The sequence below is a fragment of the Eublepharis macularius genome, chromosome 9 (assembly GCF_028583425.1).
Source record: "Eublepharis macularius isolate TG4126 chromosome 9, MPM_Emac_v1.0, whole genome shotgun sequence".
Classification (NCBI taxonomy): domain Eukaryota; kingdom Metazoa; phylum Chordata; class Lepidosauria; order Squamata; family Eublepharidae; genus Eublepharis; species Eublepharis macularius.
The window spans coordinates 65715453-65731514 of record NC_072798.1 but is presented as its reverse complement, the minus strand read 5'-3'; the positions used below and the strand labels follow the sequence as shown (position 1 = coordinate 65731514).

The following is a 16062-nucleotide window of genomic DNA, read 5'->3' as shown; positions in this document are numbered from 1 at the left end:
CAGACAGAGGGGAGTGGCAATCTAAATTTCCCCCTGTCTGGAGATCGGGGGCAGGGCCACCAGCCATGTGACCATTTTCACCGAGGGCAATTTAAACTTTAAAAAACTCCCCCCTTGTTCCAGCTGACCCAAAGTGATGTCATTGTGCGGTCTTGAGTTCCACCACTGAGTTCCGCCGCCTCTTTTCCCAGAAACAAAGCCCTGATTACAACCTTAGAAAAATTCTGGTCAAACTAATTATAAATTCAGATTGTATTTACATGCTGAATGTGTTCCACTGACATTACTCAATAGTTTTATTTTTAGTATATGTGGAGGTTTATCCCACTAAATTGCTAAGAATGCTAGCTGTGCACAATGCACAAATACAACGTTGCATATAGTTTGGGCCGTGTGTGTGTGTGTGTGTGTGTGTGTGTGTGTGTGTGTGTGAGAGAGAGAGAGAGAGAGAGAGAGAGAGAGAGAGAGAGAGAGAGGTACCATCTCCACCCATGCCCACCCCACTTCACTCTGCTCAGACTAGTCAATTCATTCTTGAACAACTACAAGGAATTCATAGACTGGAGTTTTGGTAAAACTGGAACTCTATAAAGTAGATGGGATTAGTTTTCCCAGATGATTTCAAGACCTTTCTAACTAATTTATGACCAAATACCAATGATTTCTTTTTCATGCTTGTAAAACAGACCTCAGTGAATAGTCAGGAGTTCCTTAGTGCTGCAGATAGCTAATGCTAAGATAATATGGCTCTGATCAGCCACCAGATGAGCGGGATCCCCGTGTACATGCTGATTAATAATTAAAACATGTAAAAGGCTTGTCAGACTGGCTATAATACATTTATTTTTATAGTCTCTTCTCCTCTCAATCTGACTTTTAATAATGTGCTATTTAGCATGAAATGGTAAAATAAGCTATTTCTTTGAGTAACTGACTATAGAACAACAATAGTATGTTTCTTGAAGATTTCATATAACAGTTTTCTAACATTCATGTTCCATTTGGCATCTAAATTAGTTGATGCTCATCAGTTTGCATCTTTATGACACTGTTCATTTAAATGTATTTATTTAATTTTTTTTTATTTTAAAATGACATTGTATTTATTTACTTTGATTTATAGTCTGTCTTTGCTGAGACTCAGGGCAGATTACAAAATTTAAAGACAATGGGTTGGAGCCAGACTAAATTTTCCACTCACAGAATGTTTCTGCCTCCCTCTCCTCTGGCTACAGCCCACTGATCCCCCCAAAATGCTGCTCCTGGGGGCAGGGCAGGGGATACTTGGGAACAACATGGGGGTCTGCAGCAGGAAAGGGGAATAAGCAGAAATTACCACACCCCTTCCATTAGTGGAAAATTTAGTCTGGATCCAACCGAATTCAAAAGGAACACTATAAGCAATGCAATAAAATTAGATTCAAAATAAGAAAATAATGTAATAAAACTGCAACACATGGTATACCATAAGCAATACGAAAACTGGATTGTGTGCATATGTAAGGTACTGTCAAGTTGCAGGTGACTTAGTGACGCCATCAGGTTTTCAAGGCAAGAAACAAATAAAAGTAGTTTGCCACTGCCTGCCTTTATAGTCTCTCACCCAAGTAAAATCCAGATTGTGTGTGTTATGTGCCAACTTATGGCAGCCCTATGAATTAATGGCCTCCAAAATATCCTAACATTAACAACTTTGCTCAGATCTTGCAAACTGGAGGCTTCCTTTATTGTCAAGCCATCTCATTTTGAGTTTTCTTTTTTTCCAAAATAAAAAAATAGTTAGAACAAGAAAATGCATCCAAATAAGCTATGTCCTCAACTACACCCGTAATCCTTTTAACCAACCATTTTTTCTTATATAAAATTATCCTTCTGAACTCTAACCCATAACTACTTTCACATTAATGTATATTTCAAAGGCAAACTCATTCTACACATAAAACAGTTCAAGTTTCTTAGAAGCCACCAACTCATTGGGGGTGTGGTTTACAGGGGCTCCTGCCACTTTGTCCTTGCCCAAGAGGCTCCCTGAGGCCCCATGTGACTGCTCAGGGGCCAAGGAATTCAAGACACCTGGCCAGCCAATCCAAGACGGGCTGACCAGGCCCGGGGGAGCAGGCCTGGCTGGTGAACCTGAGCAGTGCAATTTTCACTCAGGTCTGCTGGGCAGGCTTATCATGAGGAGCTGCCCAGGCGGTGCACCTGGCATCGAGTGCAGAGCTCCCTCTTAGCATTGCAGTGGCATAGGGTTGTCAGGTCCCTTTACTCTCCCAGTGGGAGATTGGGACGCTGGCTCCTACCTCCTATTTTCCCCCTTGTGTGCGCGTGCAATGCATGCATGCTCCTGGCTGACATGATGATGTCACTTCCGGGAAGTGACATCATCACGCGGGTCAAAGGGCAGCCTGGGAGCACTCCAGCATTCACCCAAGGGCTGGATCCCCACCCCCCATGGGGCCAGATTCGTCTGAAACAGGCCTGCTGCAGGGCGCAGGTGTGAGAAGCTGCGGGGCGTGGGAATGCACCACACTACCTGGGGGTGCGCCGCACCGCCAGGGGGCGCCACCAGGGGGCACGCCCCCCACTGGCCAGGTAAGTGGGGGTGGGGGGAGGGGAGGTGGGAGCAGGGGATCCCCCGACCCCGGCGGGGGAATGGCAAGCCTACAGTGGCAGAGCAGCAGCAGCTGAACAGTGGTGGTGATGACAACAGAATAGCATTCGCAGGGCAAGGGTGACAGCAGTGTGGCCTGCAGTGGCAAGGCCTTACGTTCTCCATAGAGGATTGGTGTCAGGCGGGAACAACAGCAATTGTTTTGCTGGCTGAGTGGTGTGGTGGCAGCAGGCCTGGGAGAGGCCATGCGGGCGGTGCAGGTTCCAGAGGCCCGATTGCAGGGGGGAGGCTCCTTCAGTGGCCTAGTGGCAGCTTGGAGAGGGAGGATAGTGGTTCCAGAGCCTCCTAGGGTTGCCCCTGGAGCTGCTCTCCTTAGCAGACAGTCGAGGCAGCACTTCCTGCCACCACTAACCGTCCTTTTAGGGCTGTTAGCAGCCTTGCTGCTGTGAATGAGCCATGCCTCCAAGGTAGGCAAATGTTTCCAGCTCTCAACAAGGGGCCAGGGCAAAGGATAAGGTCAGCTCCCATGGCTGTGGCCCAGGGCAAGAAAAGAGGGGCACCTGGCCTGTTAGGCCAGTTCAAGGATGGGTGGCTGGGGCAGGAGAGAATTGCACTCTGCAAGATTTGTCCAGAACACTGGAGCTGCTCACTGGGCCCAGTAACACAGTGAAGGCTGCAGCCCCTGGGCCTGTCAGCCCCCCCCCCTCCAACCAGCAGGTAGGGCAAGGAGCACTCTCAGAGCAGTGCAAAGGTAAGTGCTGGGTTCCCCACTCCCTCCAGGAGGGTACCTGACAACCCTACTGCCCATGTTCCTGGCCTGCTGGTATGGGCCATAGGGCACAGGGCTGGTAGGAAGGCTAAGGACTCTGGGCCTCAGGCTGTGTATGCAGGCTTTGCCACATATAGGAATAATGGGGACCCCCCCCCCCCATCTGTAACCAGATCCTTGATGGTTTTATGTGAATATGTTCTTGTTGCAGCTTGAGGCCGAGGATGGAAGGAGCACCCCTCCTTCTAAGAAGGATAAAAAGTGTCCAGAGGGGAGGAAGCAGAGCCATCTTTGACAACTGGTTGGAAGGCTACACTGTTTTCATGGGGGTGGTGCAGGCTGCCCACCCAGATACTTGGCAAATGTCCTGCGGGTATGGGCCCTCACTGAGGACACTTAATATCATCCCATGGTGCCCCCTCTCAGATGGTAGACTGAGGGGGGTGAGCCAATCCTGAGATCCATGCTCCATGTAACACTAAGGCTCCTATAAGCCTTTTTAACTCCACTTGTGGTTTCTGTGTCTTCTTAGCCCAGCCCTTGCTCCCACCCTTAAGCTAGCTCCACAAAAGTTGGCCAGTAGTTTTGACTTGGCATGGATTATTTTCTTATGCAGCGCTTGATTCTAAGTCATCCTCCCTGTGTCTTGGTTGTATTATCATAGTGATATAAGCACTGAGATATTCTGGTGATCGGATAGAGCTTAAGTTTAGTTCTTTCTGGCATCAGTCAAAGTAGATAGAATCTTCCCATCCCACGTATCAATTAAAGCAAGCTGAACCATTAGAAGTTCCAGTGTTTAACTACTGTAAGAAATCATGTTCAAAATTTTGCTAGATATTTTTTGAGAATACTGTATTATTTAGAGTCTTAATTCAGCCAAAGCATGGACTCTAAACCTGTGCCAGGAGATTCACATGATTTTGGCTCTGTGAAATTTCAGTAGTTTCAAAGCTTCTTCTTTTCTGTATATTTTTAACTTTATCTACATTAAAGTATTAAACTGTGGATGATTAATTGTGCCTATGGGCCTGTAAAGTATTTCTGACATGCAAAGCAGCCCTTGGCCACTCCTTAAAGAATACTACATAGGCCACGTGGCATCCAAGGAATGCTCCAGTGTTGGTAGGCCTATGTGTCGGGTTTCAAAAACACTGCAAAATGGTATATCTTTGCTGACAAACACATTTGTTGAATCTTACTCTGTGAATAAACATATATAACTGGAGACTTGGAATAATTTTCATGGGTGAAGGGAAGAAAAAGGCCAGCAATCCCTAGTGTGGTGACCGCATACGTTTCTTGATGTCTGCTTGCTACCCCACTTCTTGACCTCTTCCTCTCTACTTTCTTATCCCTTTTCAAGTTCCTTTCTTCTGTCATACACTGCCCTTTCCACAGTCTCACATTCTGTCTTTCCCCTTTCTCTGACTCTCTTACTTTCTTGAGTCTCTTAGTCCTTCACCCCCAACCTCATACAACTTTAAGGTGTGCTAAAGTTGATAGAAGGATGAAGAGCTTGTATTGGGCCATTTCCACACACATTGAATAATGCACTTTCAATGCACTTTAGCAATCCTTTGGAAGTGGGTTTTTTGTTCCACACATGGAAAATCAGTTTCAAATGTTCACTAAAGAGTATTGAAAGTGGATTATCCAACATGTGTGGAAGCAGCCGCGGTGGAAATGGAATCTGACTGGGGAAGTGGGGGTGGGGGTGAGAACTGAAGTTGCAGCAGTCTCCCACAAAGTCTTATGCATCTGAAACTGCAGTCCCAAAGGGAGACCCAGGAATGGACTGACGGAACCAGTGTGTTCATATGGCTTCAGGCCTTCAATAGTTCAAGTCCAGTCAGTTTTCTCCCCCTGTGTCTCTCTGTTTTACTTGTTCCTAAGTTTAGTTTCTTGTTTATGGCTATTTGGAGTTACTGTGTTTCATAGTTAAGGGAGTTAGATCACTTCTCGACCAATCTGTGAGAATGGAGGAGAAGCCTCTCCCATCAGGGGTCACCAAAAAAGGCTAGTGATCCTACTGCCTCCAGGCAGGAATATCTTCCCATTACCACACCCTAGGACCACTGAGAAGGGAAATTCACAGTAAGCAAACAAATGTTCCATTATGCTCTATTCCAGAAACAAACATGCTCCTTTTTAAAATCTTGACCATCTGATCTGAAGAAGAGTACTGTATAAAGTGAAAGCTTACATATTCCATTCTGGTCAGGGAAAGAAATCCCTTTAATAGTTCTAACCAAAGCCCACAGTGCAGTATGTAAGGTTTCAATTTGTACTGAACTCTCCTTCAGACTAGGTGGTCAAGAAAATTCACTCTGGAAATCAGCAAAACCATTCATTTAAAAGGATTAGTATTATTTTTAAATACAGAACCACAGAATCGGAAGGGGCCATACAGACCTAGTCCAACCCCCTGCCCAATGCAGGATGACCATAAGGCATCCCTGACAAATATTCATCCAGCCTCTTCTTGAAAACTGCCAGTGAAGGGGAGCTCACCACCTCCCGAGGCAGCTGATTCCACCTTTAAACTATTCTGACCATGAAAAAGTTTTTCCTAATATCCAGCCAGTACCTTTCTGCATGTAATTTAAGCCCATTGCTTCAAGTCCTATCCTCGGCTGCCAACTGGAACAGCTCCTTGCCCTCCTCCAAATGACAGCCTTCCAAAAATTTAAAGAGAGCAATCATGTCCCCTCTCAATCTCCTCCAAACTAAACATTCCCAAGGCCCCAGTGGTGTAGCATGGGCCAGTGTCGCCCAGGGCAGGAGGTGCTTTTTCTCCCCAGTCCTGCACAATGACATCACTTTCAGGAAGTGACATCATCACACCCGGGAGCGCTCCTCCAGTTCGGGATGCTCACCATCCCTTACCACTTCGCCGCAGCTGCACGAGCAGCTGCAGCAAAGAGGTCAGGGGCAAGCAGGGAATTGGGGGGGCGGGCCACCTCCCCGCTCACCTCCCTGCTTCCCTGCTTGCCCCTCCGCCACCTGCCACACCACCAGGGCACCCAGCAGCGCCAGCAAAGGGGCAGGGAGGTGGCCCGCCTCCCCGCACGCCTCCCTACGTGCTGTGCCGCTGGGGCGCCCAGCTCACTGTGCACTGAGGTAGGCAGCAGTGCCAGTGAAGGGGCGGGGAGATGGGTTGCCTGCCATGCTGGAGTGCGTGGCTCGCTGTGTGCTGAGGCAGGTGGCAGCGGCTAAGGGGCACTCCCGGGAGGGGTGTAGATGAGGCGCCCCCTCAAAATTTTGTGCCCATGCAAGCCGCCCCCTGCCCCCCCTCGCACACTACACCTCTGCAAGGCCCTCAGCTTTTCCTCGTAGGGCTCAGTCTCCAGACCCCTGATCATTCTTATCACTCTTTTCTGCAGCCTCTCAATTTTGTCCACATCCTTTTTGAAGTGAAGCCTTCAGAACTGCACACAGTACTCCAGGTGCGGCCTGACCAAGGCAGTATAGAGAGGGACTATGACCTCCTGCGATTTCAATGCAATGGCCCTGTTGATACAACCCAAGACTTAGTTTGCTTTTTTTGCCACCGCATCACACTGACTGCTCATATTTAGTTTATAGGCCACTCTGACTCCAAGATCTCTTTCACATATACTACTGCCCAGAAGTGTATCCCCCATCTTGTATTTGTGCTTCAGATATTTGTGGCCCAAATGTAATACTGTGCACTTATCTATGTTGAATTGCATCCTGTTCACAATCACCCACTTCTCCAGAGTATTCAGGTCTTGTTGAATTTTAACTCTATCTTCTTGGGTGTTTGCCATTCCTTCCAATTTGGTATCATCAGCAAATTTAATGAATAGCCCATTTACCCCTTCATCCAGATCATTGATAAAAATATTGAAAAGTACCAGGCCCAAAACTGAGGCCACTGGACTCCTCCCTCCAATCTGATGAAACGCCATTGACCACCACTCTTTGGGTGCGGTCCTTTAACCAGTTCCCTATCCACCAAACTGTCCTATAGTCCAGTCCGCAGTCTTCCAGTTTAACCATTAGAATGTCATGGGAAACCTTATTAAAAGCTTTGCTGAAATCCAGGTAAATCATGTCGACAGAGTTCCCACGATCCAGTAAGCTCGTCACTCGATCAAAGAAGGAAACCAGGTTGGTCTGACGAGATCTGTTGAGGACAAAACCATGTTGATTTCCCTGGATCACTAAGCGGTCCTTCAGATGCTTACAGATCAATCCCTTTAAAATCTGCTCTAATATCTTCCCAGCAACAGAAGTCAGACTGACCGGCCTGTAGTTTCCTGGGTCTTCCCTTTCTTAAAGATTGGGATAACATTAGCTCTTCTCCAATTTTGTGGCACATCCCCAGTCCTCTAGGAGGCCTTGAAGATGATGGACAAAGGCTCTGCTAGTTCTCTAGAAAGTTCTTTGAGCACTCTTGGGTGCACACCATCCGGCCCAGGGGATTTGTATTCGTCCAGTGCAGCCAGGTGTGTCTCCACAACCTCTCTGTTAATGTTAACTAGCCACCCAGGTGTCCTGTCATGTTTACTACCATCTCTAGATGGGCTCAATTTCTTCAGGGAGAAAACAGGCAAAAAAGTCATTAAGTCTGTCTGCTTTTTCTGTGTCTTCCACCAGAGTTTCTCCTTCCACACCCAACAGTGGTCCAATTGCCTCTTTAACCTTGCGTTTGCTTCTTACATATCTGTAGAAGTTTTTCTTACTGTAGCAAGCCCCCCTGGCCAGACCCAGCTCATATTGAGCTTTGGCTTCTCTGATGGCTGATCTGCAGTACCTAGCAACCCTCATATATTCCTCTTTAAAGGTCTATCCGTCTCTCCATTTTCTGAATGTTTCCTTTTTCACCCTTAGCTTATTCTGGAGCTCTCTGTTCATCCTCACCGGTTTCTTGGTGCATAAACCCTATTAGCTGAGTGCAAACAGAGCAGAGAAGTTACGCTGTGCTGATTAAAGAGGCAAAAAGTTTATTTGAGGAAATAAATACTTGATAGTGAAGAAGAGAGATAGAGGTAGTTTCCTTGCTATCTGACTACATCTTGCAGAGAGAATGAATAAGGCAGGAGAGAGAAGAAACAGGATATTGCCCTGTTTAGCCCAATAGGAGACAAGACAAGGAAATGACCCCAGGAAACAAGAGAGATGCTGCTCTCACTGTCCTAACTAAGTGATCCTTGCTGCCCCCTGCATAGAAGGCTCATCTTCCCATTGCTGCTGCAGTACACCAGACATTGTTATTTCCAGCACTTGGAGCCCTTGCCATGTTTCTGTCTTGCTGGAATAGTGAGGGCTTGAGCTTGCAAAAGCTCATGTTTGAGAAGAGCCCACCCTTCACTTGCTCCTTTCCCTTCCAGCACACTCCCCCACGGAATGACTCTCATCAAGCCTCTGAGTTCATTGAAGTCGGCCCTATGAAAATCTAACCTATGAGTCTAGCTACGAATTTCCTTGGCCCCCCACAGCAACTGGAATACAAGGAGGACATGGTCACTTCCCCCTAAGGTCCCCACCACCTTCACCCTATCTACCAATTCTTCCCTGTTGGTTAATATTAAGTCTAGTATGGCCAAGCCCCTTGTAGCTTCCTCCACTATTTGAAAAAGGAAGTTATCGGCCAGGCAGGTCAGGAAGTTGCATGATGCTTGTCGCTTTGCTGAGCTTGTCTCCCAGCACACATCGGGGAAGTTGAAGTCACCCATAATGACAAGGTTCTGATGTCTGGATACTCTACCAATCTGTTCAAGGAGGGCAGCATCCATTTCCTTTCCCTGGTCAGGTGGTCTGTAGCAGACTCCAACAACAATACCTTTGTCCTTCCTCCCCTTATTTCCACCCATATACTTTCCACTGGGCTGTCAACCACATTCTCCAGAACTTCCTGACAATCAAGCCCTTTCCTCACATACAATGCCACTCCGCCTCCTCTTCTACCCTTCCCGTTTTTCTTGAACAACTCATAACCATCCACTACCACATTCCAGTCATGGGAATCATCCCACCAAGTCTCAGTAATTCCTACTATATCGTAGCCCTCTGTTTGCAAGAGAAGCTCAAGCTCTTCCTTCTTATTACCCATACTTCGGACATTGGAATATAGGCACTTGTAGCCTTGCACCTTTGTTTGATCTGTCTTACCCAGGTGGGCTCCCGCTGTTATCACTTCTTCATTGAAATCCCCATGTTGATCATCCCATTCCCCTTGTGGCATCAGTTTAAAGCTCTCCTGATGAAGCTCTCCAGGTTCTTTCCAAACATTTTCTTCCCATATATTATGCGTGAATGGCATACATTTACTGCATGCACTATAAATTTAAAAAATAGACAAATATTTAATCTTTGACTGGTGCAAAAGCATGTTTCTTGTAATGATATCCTCTCTGTGTTATTCTGAGATACTGTCATGACCCCCTCTGGCCATCCCTCTGATCAGGCCAGTGACAAAGATGCTTTGCCTCCTCAAGCACAAGGTAGAGTTGCAGTCCCTTCTCAAGCGTTGAGCAGGCAGGGGTGAGGCTGGCAGGTGGAAACGCTCAGCCTTCATAGCAGTTCTCCCCAGGCAGGACCATGTCCAGAGTAGAGCAGAGCCTCCTGAGCCCCAACATGTGCTGCCAGGCACAGCTGAGCCGGATCTCCCTCACTCTAAATAGCTTGGCAGAGCTTCAGTGTTGGATCAACTGGTTCACTTCACACTAGCCTGGTGCTCCAGCCTCCAAGCTCCTTCACAGGCCAGGCAGCTAGGTAACCAACTCCCAAAGAGACCATCTGAGCAAGTGCAGGACAGATACATATTTCCAGACTTGTTTTTTCATACAGTTTGGGGAGAGAAGGGAGCTCATCAGGGAGGTGATGCCATAGAGTCTACCTTCCAAAACTGCCACCTGTAGTCTGGAAATCAGCTGTAGTTCTGGGAGAACTCCAGGCTCCACTTTGAGGTTGACAACCTTACTGAGAAACAGTGCATGGGGACAAGTGGATGTCTGCAGTAGAATGGAAGAATCAGCAAAAATCACCTCGCCCTGTCTGATGGTAGATTGGTTCCAACCTAAAACATTTAAAGACAAATATCAATTGTGCTGTAAAGACCTTTTTGGGGGGTACTTTCCTGTTGCACTGGAATGTTTTAAAATTGTGATTGCTTGCCAAGCACTGTCAGCATGTAAAGCACTGATATGCTTTGGGAACATCCTTGCCTTCCTCTCTGTAGCCAGAAGGATGGGTTTGCTGACAGCTGGGTGTTTGCATTTAGAGAAAGTTGAGCTCGGTACCTCTACCCCATTGCAGCCTTAAGAATAGCTGGCACCTGCCCATTGCATTGTCAGCATTTCATGAAAAAAGAAAGGTCCAGTAGGTTACGTTACAGCATAGACTGTAAAAGTAGTATTTCCTGACCATTTCCCTGTCATACCTTGTTCTTGAGGTTTTTAAAACACATCTGCAAGTTTTGGCCACAGTCGTAAAAAATGTAATACATTGTTCCTATATTTCAAAATATCTCAACAACTAATCATGTATGTCCTAGCTACCCATGAAGGTTAATGGTTCTTGTATTTGATTTTAAGTGCAGAGTTTTACAGCATAGTCCTAAGTAATTACACTCTTCTAAGTTCATTGAATTCAATGTGCTCAGAAGGGTTAACTCTGTTTAGAATTGCACTATAAAACTCTAAGTTTAAAACTGAATACAATGGTCTGTGTGGAGGTTGGGCCCTTGCATAAATATGCTAGGGCCCCTCCCTGAATTTTCAACATTATTTCTTTTAAGGTAAGTATCTGGCCCTTTTTGTGGCAATATAATGGAAAGAGTGCAGGTACTATATGGTACCCAGTTGCTCAATACATCTTCTTCCGCCTTCCAGTTTTCTGACCAATAAGCACCAAGTAACTAGAATAACATACAAGCAGTAAGCATACTTTCAGCTATTATCAATTTACATATAACATTTTTATAAATGTTTTATGTTTGCTCACTGTTAAGTTCTGCCCCACCAAAGTGGTATACCTTCAGCACAACACTTCTGAATACAGTCCTAATAAAACCCACCTTTATGCTATCCTTGAAATCAGTTCTTCAAGAGAAATTTGTTTCTTACCACAAGGTGGCTATAATTGGGGAGCTTTACCATCCTTCTAAAGATTTACAGAAGAAAGGTTGGGTGTGTGTTGTTATGAATTTGGCAAGGTCCTTAGTTACATTTGGCATGTCTGTTATAGCTACTTCCAGTAATTATCCCTCTATGACACTCATGCCCTATTAGCCCCTTCTGTAAGAAGTACTTGCATGTTTTTTTAAGGAAATAGATTTTTTAGTACTTTGGCTCTCTTAACTACAACATGGTGGAAACGACAAATGCAGAATCTTATAAGATGCATAATGCAGATACTTGAATAACCATTTCATTTCTAGGTCCACCTCTTGGAACCACATCACAGTTTGTGTGGTGATGACTGCATCAGTATTGATCTGAAGAATCTCAGCTGGACTTGGGCCTCCTTTGTAGCTGACAACTTGGGCTCTGAAGAGGCAGTTCAGGCAGGCTGGTGGAAGATACTGCCCATTCTACGTTAGTTGTCTCTCTAAGAAGCCTCGTAGGGCTCTCCCTACTAGGAGAGGATAGATGGAGACAAAGGGGGAGGGATTGGGACACTGCTTGACCACTGCAAATACCAAGGAACATTCCTCCTTGCAGTTGCTACATAAATCATTTATTTACTTCATTTATACTCTGTATTGCTCCTCAGCAGGGACTGAAAGCAGCTCATACCATTCTCCTTCTTCTTTATACCCTCACAACAAAGCTATGAGGTATATGACTGGCCCAAGGTCACCCACCAAGTTTCCATGGCAGAATGGGGATTTGAACCTGGGTCTCCCACTCCCACTGAATGGGGGTTTAAACCTGGGTCTCCCACTGAGAAAATATCCCGCTTTTAAGGAATCTTAATATCCTTTTGTTATAACCACTCCCAGTCCCTTTAGGCCATAGCCATTCACATTGATTAGGACCCCCACAACATCACCAAGATGATGGCAGTCATGGGGCTATAACAAGCTGCTGGGAGAATTTGAGACTGGAAATTAGGCTGATTAAGCAAGTCCAGAAAAGAAAGCTTTTGATTGGTAAGGACTTTCCTTTAGAGTATTCTTGGGTCTTTTGCTTTTATACTAGGCCTTCCTACTGAATCTAGGCAGCAACTTCCCAAGTACTAAACAGGGCACTTCACAAAAGAAGTTATCAGCTGGCGTGGTGGTTTTGTGGTACCATTATCATTTTTTCACTGTGGGGGTGATGCTTGCCAGCAAATTCTGGCAAGTAGTGCTCTCATCATAGGCTTGCCAGTTCCAGGTTGGGAAATTCCTGGAGATTTGGGGGCAGAACCTGGGGAGGGCAGGATTTGGAGAGGGGAGGGACCTCAGTGGGGTCTAATGCCAAAACAATCATTTTCTTCAAGGAAATTAATCTCTGTCATTTAGAGATTTGTTTTTATTTGTTTACATTTATTTTTTATTTATAGTTTGCATTTCAGCAGTGCACTGAAGGCAGATTACACAGTGTAAATCAGGGGTCCCCAACTTTTTTGAGCATGTGGGCACATTTGGAATTCTGACAAACCGTGGTGGTGGATGCAGCCACAAAATGGCTGCCCCCAAAACAGCTGCTGCAGGGGCAGCACCAGCCACAAAATGGCTGCTACAACTTACCCTCAATCACACAGTGAAGATTCTTGTGCTGTGGCAGCATCTTCTGCCATAGTAATGTTTTAAAAAATCTGCACAGCCAATCAAATCTCCAATGGCCAATCAGAAGCCATGCTTGGCAAAAGCCCCCCTGACCCCACCCACTTTCTAAAAATGCTTGGTGGGCATCAAGAAAGGTGTCAGTGGTGCAATAGTGCCCATGGGCACCATGTTGGGGACTGCTGGTGTAAATCAATATGATCAACTACTGGGACAGTCAATAAACAATACAATAGGCTATATAGATTGCAGAAATTTTAAAACAAACGTAATTCCAAATGCACAGATGGAACAGTCCTAAAACAAAACATAAGTAATTTCACATGATATATATTAAACAACATGGAAAATACCCAGTATGCATATGCTTACACAACCTGTATTTTTACACACACACACAGAGCTATTTAGTTTTAAGCACATAATTATTAAGCTCATTCTTTCAACCTCGTCTTGTATCTATACATAGGATTTCTAATGTCTTTCAAATTAAAAATGATTTCTAGCTGGATTGGTATATATAAAATTCTGTTGTACTTCTGGGAGATCTCCAGCCCCCACCTGGAGGCTGGCAGTGGAAACCATAAGTGTTTGGCCTGCTTCCCATCTGGGTTTAGTATAATAACAGTGACAAAAAGGATGATAATGATCCAAAAACAATAAACTGCAACCCTTAAAACCTATTTACAAGTACAATATACTGTAGAAAATGAGGCATGAATCAAAATATAAGAAGCGCTTTATCCTTTCTTTGTTGTATATCCTAGCATTTTTCAAACTGGGGCCTGGGGAACCCTGAATGTCCATAAGGATATTTCAGAGCAGAGGATTTTGAGTCTTTTGTATGAATAGAAGGTGTCTCCATCTCATGCTATCCACCTAATGTGAATCCCTCTCTGTTTCCTAGGGATGGGGTCAGGGTTGCTCTAACTTGGGGAAAGGAGAAGGGATCAGCTTTCCCCTCTTTTAAAGGTCAGGGGGGCAAAGGAAATCTAATGCAAGGTTGGGGTCACTGATACTGTGCTGGTATGTTGGTCTTCAGAGCTCTCTCATCCAAGGGGAACACACGGTTCAAATGGTAAGATGGCCTATATTAACCCGCTCACTTCATTTGGGGAGTTAGGTAGAATAATGTAGTTAGTTGATTTAATTGGCGGGGTAACAAGCAAGAAGTATTTCAGAGCTGAAATAGAAGTTCCAAACAAAATAGCTTGGGCAGCTTGCAGATTGTATTCTACCTGCTGTGACTTTTTTCGTCAGAGCTAATTGGGTGAAAAGGCTTTCCCCGATGAGAGTGTAAACAAGGTAGAGCTGACTTACTTCTAAAGCCACAAGCATTGACCTTCAGCTTTGTACCCTGACTTTGAGTCAAGCCATCTGCATTCAAAACAATTAAAAGCCTCCACTACTTCTGAGAATTTCCTTCCTTTGATTATAACATATGTTGCATGTTAAAACATTGAGGTAAACAGTTAATAGATTCCAGAGGGGGGAACAGTGTTAGTCTGCTGTAGCAAAGTAAAAAAAAAAAAAAAGTTTTTTAAGTTAAGATGGGTATGTGTAGCGTTTGAAAGAACAACAGATTTATTATGGTATAAATTTTTGTAGACTAGAGCCTCAGTTTGTGTAGATATACAATTATGCGCACACAGAGAATATCCAGTGTAGTGTAGTGGTTAGAGTGTTGGACTATGATCTGGGAGAGAGAGGTTCCAATCTCTGCTCTGTCAGGAAGTTGTCTGGGTGAATTTATAAGCAGTTAGATTAACAGATTGATATATATATAGATATATATTGGTTAATAAATAGAATATTGATAGAAAATAATTAAGGATAAGGATTAAATATACGGATTGAGTAATCAACAATATTTTCTTTCTTTGATAAGATTTGTATAATGCACCAAACTGAATGTATAGACGAGTCAAATTGATTGACTATGTGACGAGAGTTATATAGAATTACCATAAAAAGATAGAATGAGTAATACATAGAGAATAAGTCAAATTGTTTGATTTAAATGTGTAAGATTTTTATGGTTTATGATATATAGGTTTATGATATATAGAAATATTCAAAATTGGAAAATGGGATAAATTGTTTATCCAAGATGGAAACAAAGACTTACAGTTTGGGTATACAATAAGAAAAGTAGTTAAGGATGTACTGCTTAGTATAATGGAGAATATGTATTTGTTTTAGATAGAGAAATTTAATAGAAGTAAGGGAAAAGGGACAAAGGGTTGGAAAACTGTTGGAAGTCAACAAAAGGGGGGGAAAGGGAGGGGGTTAGAAATGAAAAATTTGGGGAAAATTGAATGTAAATGTAAAAATAACGGATTCTAACCCAATAAAAAATTTTTCAAAAAAAAAAAAAAAAAGGAAGTTGTCTGGGTGACTTTGGGCCCGTTACACTCTTTGAGGCTCACCTACCTAACAGGGTTGCTGTGAGGATAAATGGAGGGAAGGAAAATGATGGCCGTTTCTACACACCCTTAAAGGGACAACCGACTCATGGAACTCTGACAACATCTCCGTTTGCAAAATGTTTGCAGGCTGTTTGGCTTCCAGTTTTTCGCCACCTTTTCTGTGACCATGGCAAGTGCATTCCCCATAAAGTTGCCCACAAAAAGGAAAAGCTGAAAGCTTGCCCTGCGACTGTTTTGCAAATGGAGACGCCTGAATTCCTGTGGAAAAGCTGCCAGCACTCAGTGAGTGGGCCGTCCCTTTAAGGGAGTGTGGAAGCAGCCGATAGAAGCTGCTTTTCATCCCCACTGGGGAAAAAGGTAGGGTATAAATAAAGGGAATAAATAAAACTGTAAGGCCATAACGTGCAAAAATTACTGATAAGTCTGGGTCATTTATGTGGAATTAAATAGGGTTTTTGTTGGTGTAGCATGATCTAAACATGGTTACTCAGAAATAAATCCCACTGATTTC

At 44.5% G+C, this 16062-nt stretch overlaps 1 protein-coding gene across 1 annotated transcript in view; it reads left to right on the top strand.

Annotated features, from left to right (window-relative positions):
- The window catches only part of RASSF3 (Ras association domain family member 3), a 114988-nt gene that overhangs the window by 33957 nt on the left and 64969 nt on the right, over window positions 1-16062 (top strand). The window lies entirely within an intron of this gene.